General features: G+C 45.4%; 1 long non-coding RNA gene across 1 annotated transcript; it reads right to left on the bottom strand.

The window, feature by feature from the left end:
* Positions 1-373: 373 nt before the first annotated feature.
* LOC123089469 (uncharacterized) lies at positions 374-1,298 on the bottom strand. The gene is made up of 3 exons (XR_006442297.1): positions 1,159-1,298; positions 968-1,064; positions 374-567 (listed from the first exon to the last, which is right to left on the bottom strand). It is a non-coding gene; the product is annotated as an uncharacterized lncRNA (long non-coding RNA).
* Positions 1,299-18,980: the final 17,682 nt, after the last annotated feature.

Raw genomic sequence — 18,980 nt, 5'->3', positions numbered from 1 at the left:
GTTTGGTTAAAGTGTATTTAAAGATCTATTTTTTCTCAAACTCGTCTACAAGAGTAAAAATGACTATTAGTACAAATTAATTTTCTTACAACAGCCACTAAACATAACAGTACAATAATAACATTTTAATGTCATATGAGTAAAACATTTAATTTCTTCCGGCTTTATATAATTTTTTCATAGCATACGATAGTAATCATTTATTTACAAATAATAATATTTGCAGCGGCATGCACATTATTCAGAATAGTACATCAATATAAAAAATATTAACAAAATTACGGTGTCATTTTATACCTTAGCTTCAATATGGATGTGCTTGCGAATGCAATTAAGAGTCCAAATAGTTCGAATAAATTTCCGTCACCAGTACTATATGAACTGAGTCAACCTATTATCACATGAACATCAATATTACACACGGATTTTTCTTTCTGCTATCAAAAGTATGAAAATAGCACTTGCATGTATGTGGTCATCACCTCAAAAGGGACAGCGAAGATAGAAACACAATTTCTTCAATCACGTCATCTCCTCCTTGTTTGCTACTAAGATGAATTATTTTATCTAATTACATACATCATCAAGTACATTAGCACATAATCTTAACATATAAAATTTAGATTATTGCGACATAACAAAGTAGACCTACGCTTCCTAACTATAGACTTATTAATAAACATACCACATGAAATAACATACCACATGCAATGAACAATTATTGTACAAGTTTTTTTCCTAATTACCGTATTAAGATTTCTCGCATGTCAATACTAATGGATGCACCTAACATAGATATAACATGTTCAATCTACTCTTCTAAAAAAATATTATAAATGTTGTATTTGTCGTCTGAAATTATTTCTAACCTCTACGCACTAACATCGCATAGCTAATGACGGGCTAAAAGACTAACTAATTACCATCGTGCATGCACAAAAAATTACACGTATTGCAAAGCTCATACCTTGATCTTCAACTTCGTAGTTCACTTTCGCAATGCAAATCCTACTCCTCAAGCTCTAAATGACTCCAAATGACTCCTTCAAGTGCTAAAATTATGCCTAAAACAACAGAGAATACACACTTAGGAACTAATCAAACAGAACAAAAACATCATGCATGTGAACGAAACCAACAAAAATGGATAGATCTTACCTTAATCTATCTTTTCTTCAACTTCATCATCTTCGAAATCCAACTCCAAATCGACCAAAATCACGAGTAAAAGTGGCTACCAAGTTTTCCTTTCTGTCTGTGTATGCGCTTAGAGAGAGCAAAGAGGTAGAGAAGGCAACCAGAGATATGCGAGAGAGAGAGTGTATGCACACGGAGCCGCGGATGTGCGTTTAAAAAGAAGAGGACCACTGTATTGTCGGCAGAACTAGCCAGAACTCACCTACCGCGGCATCAGATTCCAGCATCGCTGTGTCTCATCACACGCAGCAATAACAACGCTCTCGAGTGTGCGGCAGGAAAACACACATTGAAAACAGCACGCCTGAGTGATGTCGCTTCGGCTGGAGAAATAGACGGAAGCGAGAATCACGCACTGCTTTAATCAGTATCGTCTATGTAGCAATCAGTACTACAAAGTTTAGGCGGGAATCCGATTCTGGATCATCGAAACTTGTGGCAGAAAGCAAAACAAGGAACTGGGGAAAAGCAGCGCCTGTGAAAATCTGCGCCCACCGGAATCAGCGCCGTTTGCGTCGTTGTCGCGCGTGCAGCAACAGGGTCGCCGCCTGCTGCAGTGGCGGCCTGGCCCACAGGCGGGGCCCGCGAGCATCACAGGTTGTCGGCCCGCGCCCGACAGCGGCAACAGAGGCCGCCTTGCTGGGTGGCGGCATGGCCCACCAGGCCTGGCCGTTCTGTCCCGGCTCGGCGCACTGTGCACAAACGGTTATATCCCGCGCGGCCGCCTCCTGCGGTGGCGGCAGGGCCTGCCGCCTCCTGGCGTGGCGGCAGGCGCCACGTGTCGCCTGCCGCGCCTGCCGCCACTAGCGAGGGGGTCCTTTTTGACAATGTTTTTGACATGTGGTCTTTTTTGGCAATTTTGTTGGCCAGGGGGTCCTTTTGGACAAAAAATCTATAATCTTATGCGAGATAATGATATTTTTATTGAACTTCACCCTGAATTCTTTCTTGTCAAGGATCATGCTACCCGGAGAACAATCCTTCAAAACAGGAGTAGATGGGGCTTGTTCCCAGTAACCGGTCAGCAGAGCGCTCCCCAACGTCAAGTGCTTGGTGCTATCAAGCCTTCCACATCCCGGTGGCACAAACGTCTAGGGCATCCTGCTCTTCCGGTAGTTCAGTAGATTCTTCATGACTTCAATCTTCCTGTTTCCAATAAGCAAGATCACCTCTTCGTGTGTGATGCACGTCAGATGGCCAAAAGCCATCAACTACCCTAGCCTCGTTCAACTAGCGAGTCCATAGCTCCTTTAGAGCTTATTTTTTGCGATGTTTGGGGTCCCGGGCCCGTCTCTGTAGGTCGCCGGAAATATTATGTCAGCTTTATAGATGATTTTAGCAAGTTTAGCTGGATCTATTTGCTTAAGAATAAATCAGATGCCTTTGAGAAATTTCATCTTTTTCAAGCTCATGTTGAACGCCTCTTTGATTGCAAGATCATCGCTATGCAAACTGACTGGGGCGGTGAATACCAACGGTTGAGCTCTTTCTTTGAACGCATCGGCATCACATACCACGTTTCCTGCCCCCATGCTCATCAGCAAAACGGCTCCGCGGAGAGAAAGCATAGACACATCGTGTAAGTTGGTCTCTCTCTAATGGCTCATGCCTTTATGCATGCCACTCAAATTTTGGGACGAAGCGTTCCTCACTGCGGTCTATCTTATTAACTGTATTCCCAGTAGAGTCATCAAGAACCAAACTCCACTAGAACGAATTTTTGGCACTAAACCCAACTATTCTTTTCTTCGCATTTTTTGATGTGTCGTCTGGCCGAATTTGTGCCCTTTCAACAAGCACAAACTTGAGTTTAGGTCCAAACAATGTGCCTTCTTGGGGTACAGTACCCTCCACAATGTGCCTTCTTGAATCATTTTTGACGAGCAAGTCTTTCCCTTCGCAAGCCTTCACTCCAATGCCGGTGCCCAACTTCGCAAAGAGTTGCTTCTTTTACCCCCTCATCTCTTGCCATCTCCTAGTTTTGTTCATGGGGGAGTTGATTTTGCTGTTGACCATATGTCCATGTCTAATGCCAATAACCCAGCTGAAAGTGTGCAGGAAACAGGGCAGCCAAATCCCGAAGAATTTGGTGAAAACTTGTAACGCCCCGGATCCGATGCGCCAGGTGTCTGCCAGTTATTTGCCATTGTTGCCATGTCATTTGCTTGCATGTTGCATTTCATCATGTCATCATGTGCATTTCATTTTGCATACGTGTTCGTCTCTTGCATCCGAGCCTTTTCCCCGTTGTCCGTTTTGCAATCCGGAGCTCCTATGCCCTCCGGCGTTCCCCTTTTACCTCTCGTTGTGAGCAGGTGGTAAACTTTCTCGGAATGGCCCGAGGCTTTCCAAGTGGACTTGGTATACCACCGGTAGACCGCCTGTCAAGTTTTGTGCCATTCGGAGGTCGTTTGGTACTCCAACGGTTAACCGGGTAACCGTAAACCCCTCTTTCTCTTTGCAGCCCAACACCCTTCCAAAATGGCCCAAAACCCAGCAAACTCCCCTTCATGCTCTCGGTCGTTCGATCACGATCGCGTGGCCGAAAACCGCTCCTCATTTGGACACTCCTAGCTCCCTCTACCTATATATATGTGGCCTTCCCTGAAAAATCGCAGACGAAACCCTAGCTATTCCTCCCGCGCCGCCGGACGTGTCCGCGTCGCGCCGGACATGTCCGCGCCGCCCGCCGCAGCGAATCCCAGCGCGCCACGTGGCCTCCCGCGCCGCCCCGCCGCCGCAGGCCCGGCGAGCCCATCGCGGGCCCGCCCGGCCCGTCCCGCCGCCGCCGCCACGCCCCGTGGCCGCTCGCCTTCGCCGCCGCCGTGGCGCCCTCGCCGGCAGCCGTTTCGCCCGCGGTGCACCATCCCGCGCTTCGTCGGATCCCCGCCATTCCTCCGCGCCGCGCCCGCCGGCGCCTCCCCGCTCGCCGCCCGCGGCCTGGCGCCCCGCCGGCCGGCCCATTCGCCGCCCTCCAGCCTCGCCGGCGGCGCCCAGCGCGCCCGACCTCCGCCGATGCCCTTCGCCCGAGCGCGACCCGCCCCGCCGCCGGCCACTAGCGCCGCCGCCGGAGCCCATTCCAGCCCCGGCCTCCTCCGCCCTCTCCGACTTCTCCGGTCGCCGGAGTTCGCCGGATCCGAGGGAGTGGATCAGATCCACCACTCCCTCCATCCAAACGAGCATCTCCCCATCCTGGATCCCTCCGTCCCGATCCGCGTCGTCGCGTTGACTTTTCCCGCGAGGTATAAAATCCACCAAGTCCCAGGATTACAGTATTTTCATGACATGTTCATCATGTCGTATCTCTGTGCATGTAGCTCCGTTTCGTGCGTGTAATATGTCAAATTGTTTGTCTCAACGAGTACATCATTTCATTCAATTGCATCATATTCATTTGAGCTCATCTTGATGCCTGAATCATTGTTGTAAGAGTGCTTCATGATGTTTTCTGTTGTCTGTTATCAGAACGAGCTCTTTTGTCATTTTTGCCATGATTGATGTGTGCATCCTATGAGGTTGATGTCTACATGTGTTTTGATCTATGCTATGTCTTCTTTATAGAGGTGCTTACCATATATTTTTGTGATCAATGTGGTGACTAGCACAAGCATGCAAACAAGGCATCGTGATGTTACTGATTTTAGTCACTGTTCTGATGTTATTCGGATGCCATGTAAACTTGATGCTACAGAGAGATCCATGCATATTTTAAGATACTTCAGTAAGGATGTTTTGAACATGTGGTTATTATCTATACATTCATGCCATTTGTTGAAATTATGGAGTAGTCTAGCATGTCATTTTCGTGCTCTACTTTTGCTTCAAAATGTTTCCTGGCAGATTGTTTACATGTTATTCAATTTTGCCAAGGTTGTTGTAGTTGATCCTTGCATGCTATGGACTTGTTCTTGACTTGGTTTGTTTCCCAAACATGTCTTCTTGATGATGCTATGCTTATCTTGTCATGCAATGACTTGTGGGGAGTGATTCAAGCTTGTTAAGTAGGGTACATGATGTTCCTGTTTTGCTAGGCTGAATCTGTTATTTCGTGATGCTATATAAACATGTTGCTACAAATCATTCTATGCATAATCTGGAGATGATCATTAAATATGTTTTGATCTACATGATATTCTATATTCATCCATGCCCCTGGTTGCATTTATAGCTTGTTATAGCTTGTTGTTTACTTGCTCCAAACTTGCTTCATAATGTTGTTGTCAGCCTGTTAACATTAAGTTCAGTTGTTCCCATGTGTTTTCCTACTGTTCCATGCACCCTATGGACTTGCTATTGCCATGCTTAGCTTCAAAAACATGCCTTCTTACTGTTGGGTGCCTTACCATTCCATGTTTTGCTCTGTAGTGAATTGCACAAGCTCATCTACATGCCTTCATAATTCTGTTTCTGCCATGTTTGAATCTGTATAATAACTTGCTATGTTTACGTGGGTGCCATCATATTTTCTGATCATTTTTGGCTTATGGTCAGTAAGGGACTTTTGATCTATGATATTATTAGATTCATACCATGCCTTTGTTTGCCATAATAAGTTCCTGTAACATGTTGTTTGATAGCTGTAAACATTGCAACCTGATGTTATTTTCTGCGAAGTCTGAATTGTTATAAATTGCAATATTCCCATGTGTGTTTGAGCATGTTCTAGTGATTTCTGGAGATAGCTCAGTGTTCATGTTTTGTAATGCTTTACCTGTACATCATGCCCATGCATTTTGTTATTATGTTGAGGTGGTGTAGCATGTTGTTTTGATGCTTGCAATATGCCTAGTTGTTGTTTTGGACAGCTTGTCCTTTAAACTTGTATAGAGTGTGTGTGTTGAACCGTTGCTCCGTTTTGAGTGTGCTCTATATGAAACTTGCTTGATTTTGCATGTAGCTTCATATTATCATGGTGCATCCTTGTTTTGGAGTGTTTGCTTGATGTTTGGATGCATTTTGCATCAATGCCATGTTTAACTTGTTTTGCTCATATCTTCTAGGCCGTAGCTCTGAATTAAATGAACTTTATATGTAACTTGACTAGAATCTCGTGTAGATCATCTTGGTGCATCTTAACTTGCTGTTTAACAACTTGAACATAAGGTTTATTCAGATCTGGACCAATTTCGAAATATGCATATGAGGACTTGCCGGATTTGTTATATGTTGTTCCCGGCCTCATTTAAACTTCCCTTGATGTGTTGTTCTTGTTTGCATCATCCCTTGCCGTGAGTAGCTTCATGTAGATTTGTCATGCATCATGCTTGTTGTGCATCATGTCTTGTTCACGTGTGGTGTGTTTACTATGTTGTGTGCTTCTTTTCGATAGTTCCTGTTTCGTTGCGATCGTGAGGATTCGTCCATCTACGCTTGGTTCGTCTTCGTGGCTTCATCTTCTTCATGGACTCGTTCTTCTTCCTTGCGGGATTTCAGGCAAGATGACCGCTACCCTGGATCTCACTACTGTCATTGCTATGTTAGTTGCTTCGCTCTTTCGCTATGTTGCGCTACCTATCACCTGTTTATCAAGCCATCCCAAATTTCCATGAACCTCTAACCTTTGACATCTTCCTATGCAAACCATTGTTTGGCTATGTTACCGCTTTGCTCAGCCCTCTTATAGCGTTGCTAGTTGCAGGTGAAGTTGAAGATTTCTCCATGGTGGACAGGATTTTGGTTGGGATATCACAATATCTCTTATATTATTAATGCATCTATATATTTGGCAAAGGGTGGAAGGCTCGGCCTTTTGCCTGGTGTTTTGTTCCACTCTTGCCGCCCTAGTTTCCATCATACCGGTGTTATGTTCCCAGATTTTGCGTTCCTTACGCGGTCGGGTGATTTATGGGACCCCCTTGACAGTTTGCTTTGAATAAAACTCCTCCAGCAAGGCCCAACCTTGGTTTTACCATTTGCCTCACCACCACCTACCCTTTCCCTTGGGTCGGCCAACCCAAGGGTCATCTTTATTTTAGCCCCCCCCCCTCCCCCCCGGGGGCCAGTGCTTGTCTAAGTGTTGGTCCAAACTAGAGCACCGTGCAGGGCCATCCCTTGGCAACTTGGGTTACGTCGGTTCCTGTACGCTTCGCTCATCCGGTGTGCCCTGAGAACGAGATATGTGCAGCTCCTATCGGGATTTGTTGGCGCATCGGGCGGCTTTGCTGGTCTTGTTTTACCATTGTCGAAATGTCTTGTAAACCAGGATTCCGAGTCTGATCGGGTCTTCCTGGGAGAAGGTCTATTCATTCGTTGATCGCGAGAGCTTGTCATGGGCTAAGTTGGGACACCCCTGCAGGGTATAATCTTTCGAAAGTCGTGCCTGCGGTTATAGGCAGATGGGAATTTATTAATGTCCGGTTGTAGATAACTTGACACCAGATCCGACTTAAAACGCATCAACCGTGTGTGTAGCCGTGATGGTCTCTTTTCGGCGGAGTCCGGGAAGTGAACACGGTTTCTGGGTTATGTTTGACGTAAGTAGGAGTTTAGGATCACTTCTTGATCATTGCTAGCTTCACGACCGTTCTGCTTGCTCTCTTCTCGCTCTTATTTGCGTATGTTAGCCACCATATATGCTTAGTCGCTGCTGCAACCTCACCACTTTACCCCTTCCTTTCCCTTTAAGCTTTGCTAGTCTTGATACCCATGGTAATGGGATTGCTGAGTCCTCGTGGCTCACAGATTACTACAACAACAGTTGCAGGTACAGGTTTATGCGATGATCATGACGCGAGAGTGATGCTTGCGTTGAGTTCTTCTTCTGCTTCTTCTTCGATCAGGGGATTGGTTCCAGGTCGGCAGCCTGGGCTAGAAGGGTGGATGTCGTTCGAGTTTCTGGTTGTGTTTCATCCGTAGTCGGATGATGCTCTTATGTATTGTGATGTTGTATTCACGTGGCATTGTATGCCTCTTGTATGTATCCCCATCTATTATGTAATGTTGATGTAATGATATCCACCTTGCAAAAGCGTTTCAATATGCGGGTCTATCCTTGGTGGGACCTTCGAGTTCCTTTTGGATAGGGTCGCATATTGGGCGTGACAAGTTGGTATCAGAGCCTCGACCGACCCTAGGAGCCCCCTTGATTGATCGTGTAGTTTGGCCGTTGTTGAGACTAGAAGAAAACTGTTTTCGGAGTCTAGTTATATCGGAGAGTAGGAATTCTTTTTACTCCTCAGCCCCTTCGTCGCTCTGGTAAGGAATCTTGACGTAGGTGTTTTGAATTACTTCTCTTCCCTTTCAAATTTTTCTTTAGGATCACGAGTTGGTTTTTCCGGTAGTTGTTCCTCAGCTCTTTTATCCGGTGCATTTCTCGTCAAGTCGATTCGAGCCTCTTCATCATTGAGTTCAATCCTCAGTTGTCTTATTTTCCCACCCGCCCACCCTTCTTCTTCTCGGAACCAGAGTCCGTAATCGAGTATCCATCCTACTCGTGCGAAGTTTTTGCTCTCTCTCCTCAATGATTTCAACCGGTGTTTTCTCTTCAAGATATTCGTCGATTTCCCCTTCCAAGTTGCCTTTGTTTTCCTGCCCTCCCACCCTTTTTCTTCCCGGAGCCTGAGCTTCTTTCGAGCATCAATTTCATTCATGTAGAGCCTCTTCAGTCTTTCGTAAATTATTTCAACCGGTGAATTCTCATCTCGTTCGTCATTCTTCATCTCTTTTTCTTCTCCGGTGGATTTAATTCAAGTTTTTCGGGTGATCACATTCTTTTCCTTGGATCAAGTGTTTTCCCTGCTCGTTCGCCTCTCGCCATTCAATCATTCCGGAGTTCGGAAGACATATCAGGAGATTCGTCTATGTTTGAATCAATTCGAGGTTGTCACCTCATTCAAATATTTCAATTGTTCCGGTGCATCATCTATCTGTTCAACATCCCTTTCCAACGGTGTTTTCTCTTCAGTGGGCCCTAACCCACAGGTCTTTTCCTAGGATCTTACCTGACTCTTCTAATTCCCCCGGAGTTATTCTCAATTCTTTTCAAGTGTGACGTAAGAATGGATTCCATCAGTCACATGCCTTTTCCATGATCAATTAAAATCATTTCATTGTTGGCTCAACCTCTCTGTTTTTCATTCTACCGGAGTATCTCAGTATTTTGGTGGTGTTTTCCCGTCGTCATTGAAGACCGAAGAAGAATTTTTCCTCTAAACCTTGTCCGTTCTCTTGAAGTTTCATGGTTCGAGCTTCATATTATCCTCTCAAATTATTCCATTTGTCAGTTATCCTTTTCTTACCCATCCGGAGTCTGTCAGAAGTTCTTTTCCCGTTTCTTTTCACCAGAGACCATCATTCCAGTTATCGTTATCCAATTATTCCGGTGCTTCGTTCAAGTGTTCTTTAATCAGCTCATGATCTCTTTATTCTTTTGTATCTAAATTCCCTCTTGCTTATTTGTTCTTCTAATTCTTCCTGGTGATTCAATCTCTTTCATCAGCCATTTTTGAATTCTTACGGTGGTTCATTCAAGATTCTTTTCCTTGATTATTATTCTATCCATTCATTGCTTTTCAATCCTACCGGTGGTTCATGAAGACCTTCTCAGGTGGCGCTATATCTCTTCTCAATCCTTTTCAAGAAGAATAAGTAATATGCAAAATCCATTGCTTGTCATCAATTTAATTTGATGAGGATAAGCATACAATAAATCTTATTCTTATTTCATCCAAGTGTTTAATCCCTTCCTTCGGAGTTTGTTCGTGAGGAATAAATTCAAGCTCCAAGTGTTTTCATCTTTTCTTTTCCGGAGTTCAATTTTCTCATCCATTTCGTCGGAACCTCCATCTAAATCATCGCAAGGCTCATTTTATTCTTTCTTCCTTCATTCTATCTCATCATCCTTTTGCTACCGGAGTTCTTCATGGTGGTTCTTCATGATTTAATTCTTTCTTCAAGAGTTCATCAAGATTCTGGTTGGTGGAGTTCAAGTATCTTTTCTTCTCCCATCTTGAAGAGCAAATAATTCTTCATTTTCTTCGGAAGTGGAGTTTTGCATTTCTTCGTTCTTCTCAGCTATCCAATCATTCCCGTTTGTGGCCGGTTATCACCTTATGATCTTGAGATGTTACCTATAAGTCCACATCAAGCTTATTATTTCGTTGTTGATTTTCTCAACAACTCTGTTCAATCCTTCCTTCTAAGTTCTTTTCATTCAACTCTTCCAATTCTTCCGGAGGCTTTGTGTTGTTCCTCTCATCAAGTATCATTCCATCTTCTCTAGTTCATGATTCGACCCTCCCCATGTTCAACCAGAGTGCTGCCTAAATCCTTTCAGTCTTATTTATTTTCTTTTCTTATTCTAACCGGAGTGGTTTCATAGTCTATCTGATTCCGTGAGCTTTCGATTCTCGTCATTCTCGTCGTTCCTCTCTTATTCTCGAGTGCTCTCGATTCTTTGCTTCTTCTCTTCAGTTCTTGTTTCACCTCAACCCTTTTCCCTTCCGTCTCGGTCCTAAGATCTCGGGACGAGATCTCTTGTTAGTGGAGGAGTGTTGTAACGCCCCGGATCCGATGCGCCAGGTGTCTGCCAGTTATTTTCCGTTGTTGCCATGTCATTTGCTTGCGTATTGCATTTCTTCATGTCATCATGTGCATTTCATTTTGCATACGTGTTCGTCTCTTGCATCCGAGCCTTTTCCCTGTTGTCCGTTTTGCAATCCGGCGCTCCTATGCCCTCCGGCGTTCCCCTTTTGCCTCTCGTTGTGAGCGGGTGTTAAACTTTCTGGGAATGGCCCGAGGCTTTCCAAGTGGCCTTGGTATACCACCAATAGACCGCCTGTCAAGTTTCGTGCCATTCGGAGGTCGTTTGGTACTCCAACGGTTAACCGGGTAACCGTAAACCCCTCTTTCTCTTTGCAGCCCAACACCCTTCCAAAGTGGCCCCAAACCCAGCAAACTCCCCTCCATGCTCTTGGTCGTTCGATCACGATCGCGTGGCCGAAAATCGCTCCTCATTTGGACACTCCTAGCTCCCTCTACCTATATATATCTGGCCTTCCCCGAAAACTCGCAGAAGAAACCCTAGCTATTCCTCCCCGCGCCGCCGGACGTGTCCGCGTCGCGCCGGACATGTGCGCGCCGCCTACCGCAGCGAATCCCAGCGCGCCATGTGGCCTCCCGCGCCGCCCCGCCGCCGCAGGCCCGGCGAGCCCATCGCGGGCCCGCCCGGCCCGTCCCGCCGCCGCCGCGACCAGCGGGCGCGCCGCCGCCGCCGCGCCCCGCGGCCGCTCGCCTCCGCCGCCGCCGTGGTGCCCTCGCCGACCGCCGTTTCGCCCGCGGCGCGCCGCCCCCGCGCTTTGCCGGATCCCCGCCGTTCCTCCGCGCCACACCCGCCGGCGCCTCCCCGCTCGCCGCCCGCGGCCTGGCGCCCCACCGGCCGGCCCGTTCGCCGCCCTCCAGCCTCGCCGGCGGCGCCCAGCGCGCCCGACCTACGCCGATGCCCTTCGCCCGAGCGCGACCCGCCCCGCCGCCGGCCACTAGCGCCGCCGCCGGAGCCCATTCCAGCCCTGGCCTCCTCCGCCCTCTCCGACTTCTCCGGTCGCCGGAGTTCGCCGGATCCGAGGGAGTGGATCAGATCCACCACTCCCTCCATCCAAACGAGCATCTCCCCATCCTGGATCCCTCCGTCCCGATCCGCGTCGTCCCGTTGACTTTTCCGGCGAGGTATAAAATCCACCAAGGCCCAGGATTACAGTATTTTCATGCCATGTTCATCATGCCGTATCTCTGTGCATGTAGCTCCATTTCGTGCGTGTAATATGTCAAATTGTTCGTCTCGACGAGTACATAATTTCATTCCATTGCATCATATTCATTTGACCTCATCTTGATACCTGAATCACCGTTGTAAAAGTGCTTCATGATGTTTTCTGCTGTCTGTTATCAGAACGAGCTCTTTTGTCATTTTTGCCATGATTGATGTGTGCCTCCTATGAGGTTGATGTCTATATGTGTTTTGATCTATGCTATGTCTTCTTTATAGAGGTGCTTATCATGTATTTTTGTAATCAATGTGGTGACTAGCACAAGCATGCAAACTAGGCATCGTGGTGTTACTGATTTTAGTCCCTGTTTTGCTGTTATTTTGATGCCATGTAAACTTGATGCTACAGAGAGATCCATGCATATTTTGAGATACTTCAGTAAGGATGTTTTGAACTTGTGGTTATTGTCTATCCATTCATGCCCTTTGTTGCAATTATGGAGTAGTCTAGCATGTCATTTTCATGCTCTACTTTTGCTTCAAAATGTTTCCTGGCAGATTGTTTACATGTTACTCAATTTTGCCAAGGTTGTTGTAGTTGATCCTTGCATGCTATGGACTTATTCTTGACTTGGTTTGTTTCCCAAACATGTCTTATTGATGATGCTATGCTTATCTTGTCATGCAATGACTTGTGGGGAGTGATTCAAGCTTGTTAAGTAGGGTACATGATGTTGCTGTTTTGCTAGGTTGAATCTGTTATTGCGTGATGCTATATAAACATGTTGCTACAAATCATTCTATGCATAATCTGGAGATGATCATTAAATATGTTTTGATCTACATGATATGCTCTATTCATCCATGCCCCTGGTTGCATTTATAGCTTGCTGTAGCTTGTTGTTTCCTTGCTCCAAAGTTGCTTCATAATGTTGCTGTCAGCCTCTTATCATTAAGTTCAGTTGTTCCCATGTGTTTTCCTACTATTCCATGCACCCTATGGACTTGCTATTGCCATGCGTAGCTTCACAAACACGCCTTCTTACTGTTGGGCGCCTTGACATGCCATGTTTTGCTCTATAGTGAGTTGCACAAGCTCATCTACATGCCTTCATAATTCTGTTTCTGCCATGTTTGAATCTCTATAATAACTGGCTATGTTTACGTGGGTGCCATCATATTTTCTGATCCTTTTTGGCTTATGGTCAGTAAGGGACTTTTGATCTATGATATTAGTAGATTCATGACATGCCTTTGTTTGCCATAATAAGTTCATGTAACATGTTGTTTGATAGCTGTAAACATTGCAACCTGATGTTATTTTCTGCGAAGTCTGAATTGTTATAAATTGTAATCTTCCCATGTGTGTTTGAGCATGTTCTAGTGATTTCTGGAGATAGCTCAGTGTTCATGTTTTGTAATGCTTTACCTGTACATCATGCCCATGCCTTTTGTTATTATGTTGAGGTTCTGTAGAATGTTGTTTTGATGCTTGCAATATGCCTAGTTGCTGTTTTGGACAGCTTGTCCTTTAAACTTGTATAGTGTGTGTGTGTGTTGAACCGTTGCTCCGTTTTGAGTGTGCTCTATATGAAACTTGCTTGATTTTGCATGTAGCTTCATATTATCATGTTGCATCCTTGTATTGGAGTGTTTGCTTGATATTTGGGTGCATTTTGCATCAATGCCATGTTTAACTTGTTTTGCTCATATCTTCTAGGCCGTAGCTCCGAATTAAATGAACTTTATATGTAACTTGACTAGAATCTCATGTTGATCATCTTGGTGCATCTTAACTTGCTGTTTAACAACTTGAACATAAGGTTTATTCAGATCTGGACCAATTTTGAAATATGCATATGAGGACTTACCGGAATTGTTATATGTTGTTCCCGGCCTCATTTAAACTTGCCTTTATGTGTTGCTCTTGTTTGCATCATCCCTTGCCATGAGTAGCTTCATGTAGATTTGTCATGCATCATGCTTGTTGTGCATCATGTCTTGTTCATGTGTGGTGTGTTTACTATGTTGTGTGCTTCTTTTCGATAGTTCCTGTTTCGTTGCGATCGTGAGGATTCGTCCGTCTACGCTTGGTTCGTCTTCGTGGCTTCATCTTCTTCATGGACTCGTTCTTCTTCCTTGCGGGATTTCAGGCAAGATGACCGCTACCCTGGATCTCACTACTATCATTGCTATGCTAGTTGCTTCGCTCTTTCGCTATGCTGCGCTACCTATCACCTGTTTATCATGCCATCCCAAATTGCCATGAACCTCTAACCTTTGACACCTTCCTATGCAAACCATTGTTTGGCTATGTTACCGCTTTGCTCAGCCCTCTTATAGCGTTGCTAGTTGCAGGTGAAGTTGAAGATTTCTCCATGGTGGACAGGATTTTGGTTGGGATATCACAATATCTCTTATATTATAAATGCATCTATATATTTGGTAAAGGGTGGAAAGCTCGGCCTTTTGCCTGGTGTTTTGTTCCACTCTTGTCGCCCTATTTTCCGTCATACCGGTGTTATGTTCCCGGATTTTGTGTTCCTTACGCGGTCGGGTGATTTATGGGACCCCCTTGACAGTTCGCTTTCAATAAAACTCCTCCAGCAAGGTCCAACCTTGGTTTTACCATTTGCCTCACCACCACCTACCCTTTCCCTTGGATCAGCCAACCCAAGGGTCATCTTTATTTTAGCCCCCCCCCCCCCCCCCCGGGCCAGTGCTTGTCTAAGTGTTGGTCCGAACTAGAGCACCGTGCGGGGCCATCCCTTGGCAACTTGGGTTATGTCGGTTCTTGTACGCTTCGCTCATCCGGTGTGCCCTGAGAATGAGATATGTGCAGCTCCTATCAGGATTTGTCGGCGCATCGGGCGGCTTTGCTGGTCTTGTTTTACCATTGTCGAAATATCTTGTAAACCGGGATTCCGAGTCTGATCGGGTCTTCCTGGGAGAAGGTCTATTCCTTCATTGATCGCGAGAGCTTGTCATGGGATAAGTTGGGACACCCCTGCAGGGTATAATCTTTCGAAAGCCGTGCCTGCGGTTATAGGCAGATGGGAATTTGTTAATGTCCGGTTGTAGATAACTTGACACCAGATCCGAATTAAAACGCATCAACCGTGTGTGTCTCTTTTCGGCGGAGTCCGGGAAGTGAACACGGTTTCTGGGTTATGTTTGACGTAAGTAGGAGTTCAGGATCACTTCTTGATCATTGCTAGCTTCACGACCGTTCTGCTTGCTCTCTTCTGGCTCTTATTTGCGTATGTTAGCCACCATATATGCTTAGTCGCTGCTGCAACCTCACCACTTTACCCCTTCCTTTCCCTTTAAGCTTTGCTAGTCTTGATACCCGTGGTAATGGGATTGCTGAGTCCTCGTGGCTCACAGATTACTACAACAACAGTTGCAGGTACAGGTTTATGCGATGATCATGACGCGAGAGCGATGCTTGCATTGAGTTCTTCTTCTGCTTCTTCTTCGATCAGGGGATAGGTTCCAGGTCGGCAGCCTGGGCTAGTAGGGTGGATGTCATTCGAGTTTCTGTTTGTGTTTCATCCGTAGTCAAATGATGCTCTTATGTATTGTGATGTTGTATTCACGTGGCATTGTATGCCTCTTGTATGTACCCCCGTCTATTATGTAATGTTGATGTAATGATATCCACCTTGCAAAAGCGTTTCAATATGCGGGTCTATCCTTGGTGGGACCATTGAGTTCCTTTTGGATAGGGTCGCATATTGGGCGTGACAAAACTCTCATGATTTTATGCAACAAACAAAGAGCTCCATTGCAGCCATAGAAAATCCTTAGGTGGCGTCAGGATCAGGGGCAGCAGTGGCGCTAGGCGAATCCGCCGTGGGATCCGCATCAACAGAATCAGCAGGCGAATCCTCGCCAGGATTCATGCCTGCAGGCGGGTGGTCAGGCGGGCGCACCAACCTGCCATCTCCTGGTGGGCCCGCTGGGCGCACTCCTTCGTTGTCTCCCACGTTGGATGGCGCATTGTCCCCTGGCGGGCTAACTGGGCATGGCCCACGTGTCCTCAGCGAGGCGGGGCGCGCGGAACCCGATGCTGTACGATTCCCTCCCACCCTGTGCTAGCTCCAGAACTACCAAGTGGCAGTTTGTCATTGGCTGCCGCACCGGATCCGTCTGGTTCTCTGCAGGACACGGGTTCGGGATCCTCTGCGGTTGCATCTGCTGCATCCAACTCTGCCGTGTCTTCTACGCAAAACCGCCTCCACATGCAGCAAGTTCGACCAGCACCGCCTCCTCCTGCGCGTTCGCACACCCGGTCACAGAGTGGTATTATCAAACCCGAGCTTTATAAAGATGGTTGTGTTCGTTGGGGTTCCTTTTGTGCCACAGGTGAGCTGAAGAATCTGCAGGGTGCTCTTGGGGATCCCAAGTGGAAACAGGCAATGGATGAAGAATTTTCAGCTCTTGTAGAGAACCAAACATGGTGTTTGGTTCCACCAGGGGGAGAAACGTGATTGACTGCAATTGGGTGTACAAGGTAAAGTGGAAATCTGATGGCACAATTGACAGGTATAAGGCATGTCTTGTGGCCAAAGGTTTCAAGCGAAAGGTACGGAATTGATTATGAGGATACCTTTAGTCCAGTGATCAAAGCTGCTACTATCAGATTAATTCTTTCAGTTGCAATATCTCGAAATTGGTGCATGCGACAACTAGATGTAAAGAACGCGTTCTTACACTGTGTTCTGGAAGAAGAAGTTTTTATGAGGCAGCCTCCTGGGTATGAAAATTCAGCTTTGCCACGTCATGTCTGCAAACTTGATAAAGCAATCTATGGTTTGAAACAAGCACCCAGATCTTGGTATTATCTTTTGTATTCCAAGTTATAGTCTCTTTGTTTTACTGCTTCCAAGGAAGACACATCCTTGTTCTTTTATCATCGGCATGGAGAAACCATTTTTATGCTTATTTATGTTGATGATATTATTGTCACCAGTTCCTCCTCACAAGCAGTTGAAGCCCTTCTTAAGGATCTGCGCATGGACTTTGCACTCAAGGATTTGGGCAGTCTTCACTTCTTTCTTGGAATTGAGGTAAAGAATATGGGTAGTGGAGTTCTTCTATCTCAGGAAAAATATGTGCAAGATATCCTTGAGCGAGTGGGTATGAAAGGTTGCAAACCTTCTCCAACTCCTTTTTCTACTTCTGAGAAATTGCCTCTTCATGATGGAGAGGTTCTTGGAGCCGAGGACTCCACCAGGTACAGGAGTGTTCTAGGAGCTTTGCAGTATTTGACTATATCCAGACCATATATCTGTTTTTCAGTCAACAAAGTTCGCCAGTTCCTTCATGCACCTACTAGTACTCATTGGACAGCAGTAAAAAGAATTCTTCGGTATCTCCAGGCAACCAAGAGTCATGGTCCCAAACTTGCTAAGTCAGACTCTACTCTTGTCAGTGCTTTTTCAGATGCAGACTGGGCAAGGTGTCCTGATGATCGAAGGTCCACTAGAGGCTTTGCGGTTTTCTTTGGTGGTACATTGATTTCTTGGAGTGCACGTAAGCAACCTACTGTGTCTAGGTCAAGTACAGAAGCTGAGTACAAGGCCTTAGCAAATGCTACTGCTGAGATTATTTGGATTCAGAATTTGTTAAGAGAGTTGGGCATTCGTCACTCATCTGCAGCTTCTCTTTGCTGTGACAATCTTGGTGCTACCTATCTTTCTGCAAATCCTATTTTTCATGCTAGGATGAAGCACATTGAGATTGATTATCATTTTGTTCGTGAAAGAGTGGCTAACAAGCTTTTGAATATTCGTTTTGTTCCTACTGGTGATCAAGTGGCAGATGGCTTTACTAAACCACTATCACTACGGCAGCTGGAGGTCTTTAGACGCAATCTCAACTTAGATAATTGTGATTGAGGGGGAGCGTTAAACATTGTATTCACGGTATTTGTATAAACCGTATGTGGCGTGTGTTGTACCTTGTTAGGATAGATTAGGTTGTTGAGATCTGATCCTTGTAGTTAGTTAGCTTGGAGATCAATCCACACCTAAACCTATCCTAACCTCCTCCTGTAATCTGCGCCATATCCCTGGCTATATTAACATGCAACGCGCCCCTGCTAAGGCATGCGCTTCCAGCCTCGTTTACAAAGCTAATAAGCGTCCATGGAGGTCGGTAGCAGCAAGTTCCACCACATGTTTTCATCAAATGGGCCTTTTATAAACTGATGGAATTGCTATTAAAATGTAGAGATTTCTGTGGGATAAATTAAGTAACCAAACGAGCTGCACCATCCATTTTGATCGAGTAGCTTTTCGGTTGATGTAATTTTGGACACAAACAAATAGTACATATATAGAGGTATCTGAGGGATAAACTAACTCACCGAATTCTGCACCTCACTTTTCAGGATCAAAACTGAGGGCACTTCCAAACTAAGATCAAAAAAGATAAATGGGCGCCAACTAGAGGTAGTAATATAAATATCAAAAACATTTATTAGATAAAGAGTTCAACATTCATTGATTTATTTTTACATTAACCACCCAACTTTAAAACTTTGACATGAGTAACATCATCAATTAGATTCGGATAATCTCATTGGTTGGTTCATCAAGCCACTCCCCAGGCGCATTCCTCATGGCCTGCTAGCAAGCAGATGCGCAACAACATTACATTTTTTTCCTCAAAAAATAAAACTAAAAGACTAAAACAATGTCAGCTAGGGGGGAATCACGAGCTAAATTATACTCCCTCCATTCCTTGATATAAGGTGTATAGATTTTTGAGAAAAATTCCGAAATATAAGGTGTATTGCGCTGCACCACTCGTTTGGATAATTTTTTGAGGAATTTGTTTACATTTCCTTATATTACGCAAGCTCCTCTATTTTCTCATGTCAATTAGTCATGTGTAATGTCGCCCAAAACTTGTGAAATTTTCCCTCCATGTGTGTTCTTTAATTTCCGTGTCAAAAACTATACACCCTATATTTAGGAATGGAGGGAGTAGTAGTAGTCAAAGATGGCTGCAGCAATTCCCGCTGATCTTCCACCTTCTTGCATGATGCTCACAAAATCTGAGTTGTTCAAAT

The sequence above is a fragment of the Triticum aestivum genome, chromosome 4B (genome assembly GCF_018294505.1).
Source record: "Triticum aestivum cultivar Chinese Spring chromosome 4B, IWGSC CS RefSeq v2.1, whole genome shotgun sequence".
Lineage (NCBI taxonomy): Eukaryota > Viridiplantae > Streptophyta > Magnoliopsida > Poales > Poaceae > Triticum > Triticum aestivum.
The sequence above is the reverse complement of the archived record's forward strand: the minus strand, read 5'-3'. Positions and strand labels throughout refer to the sequence as shown.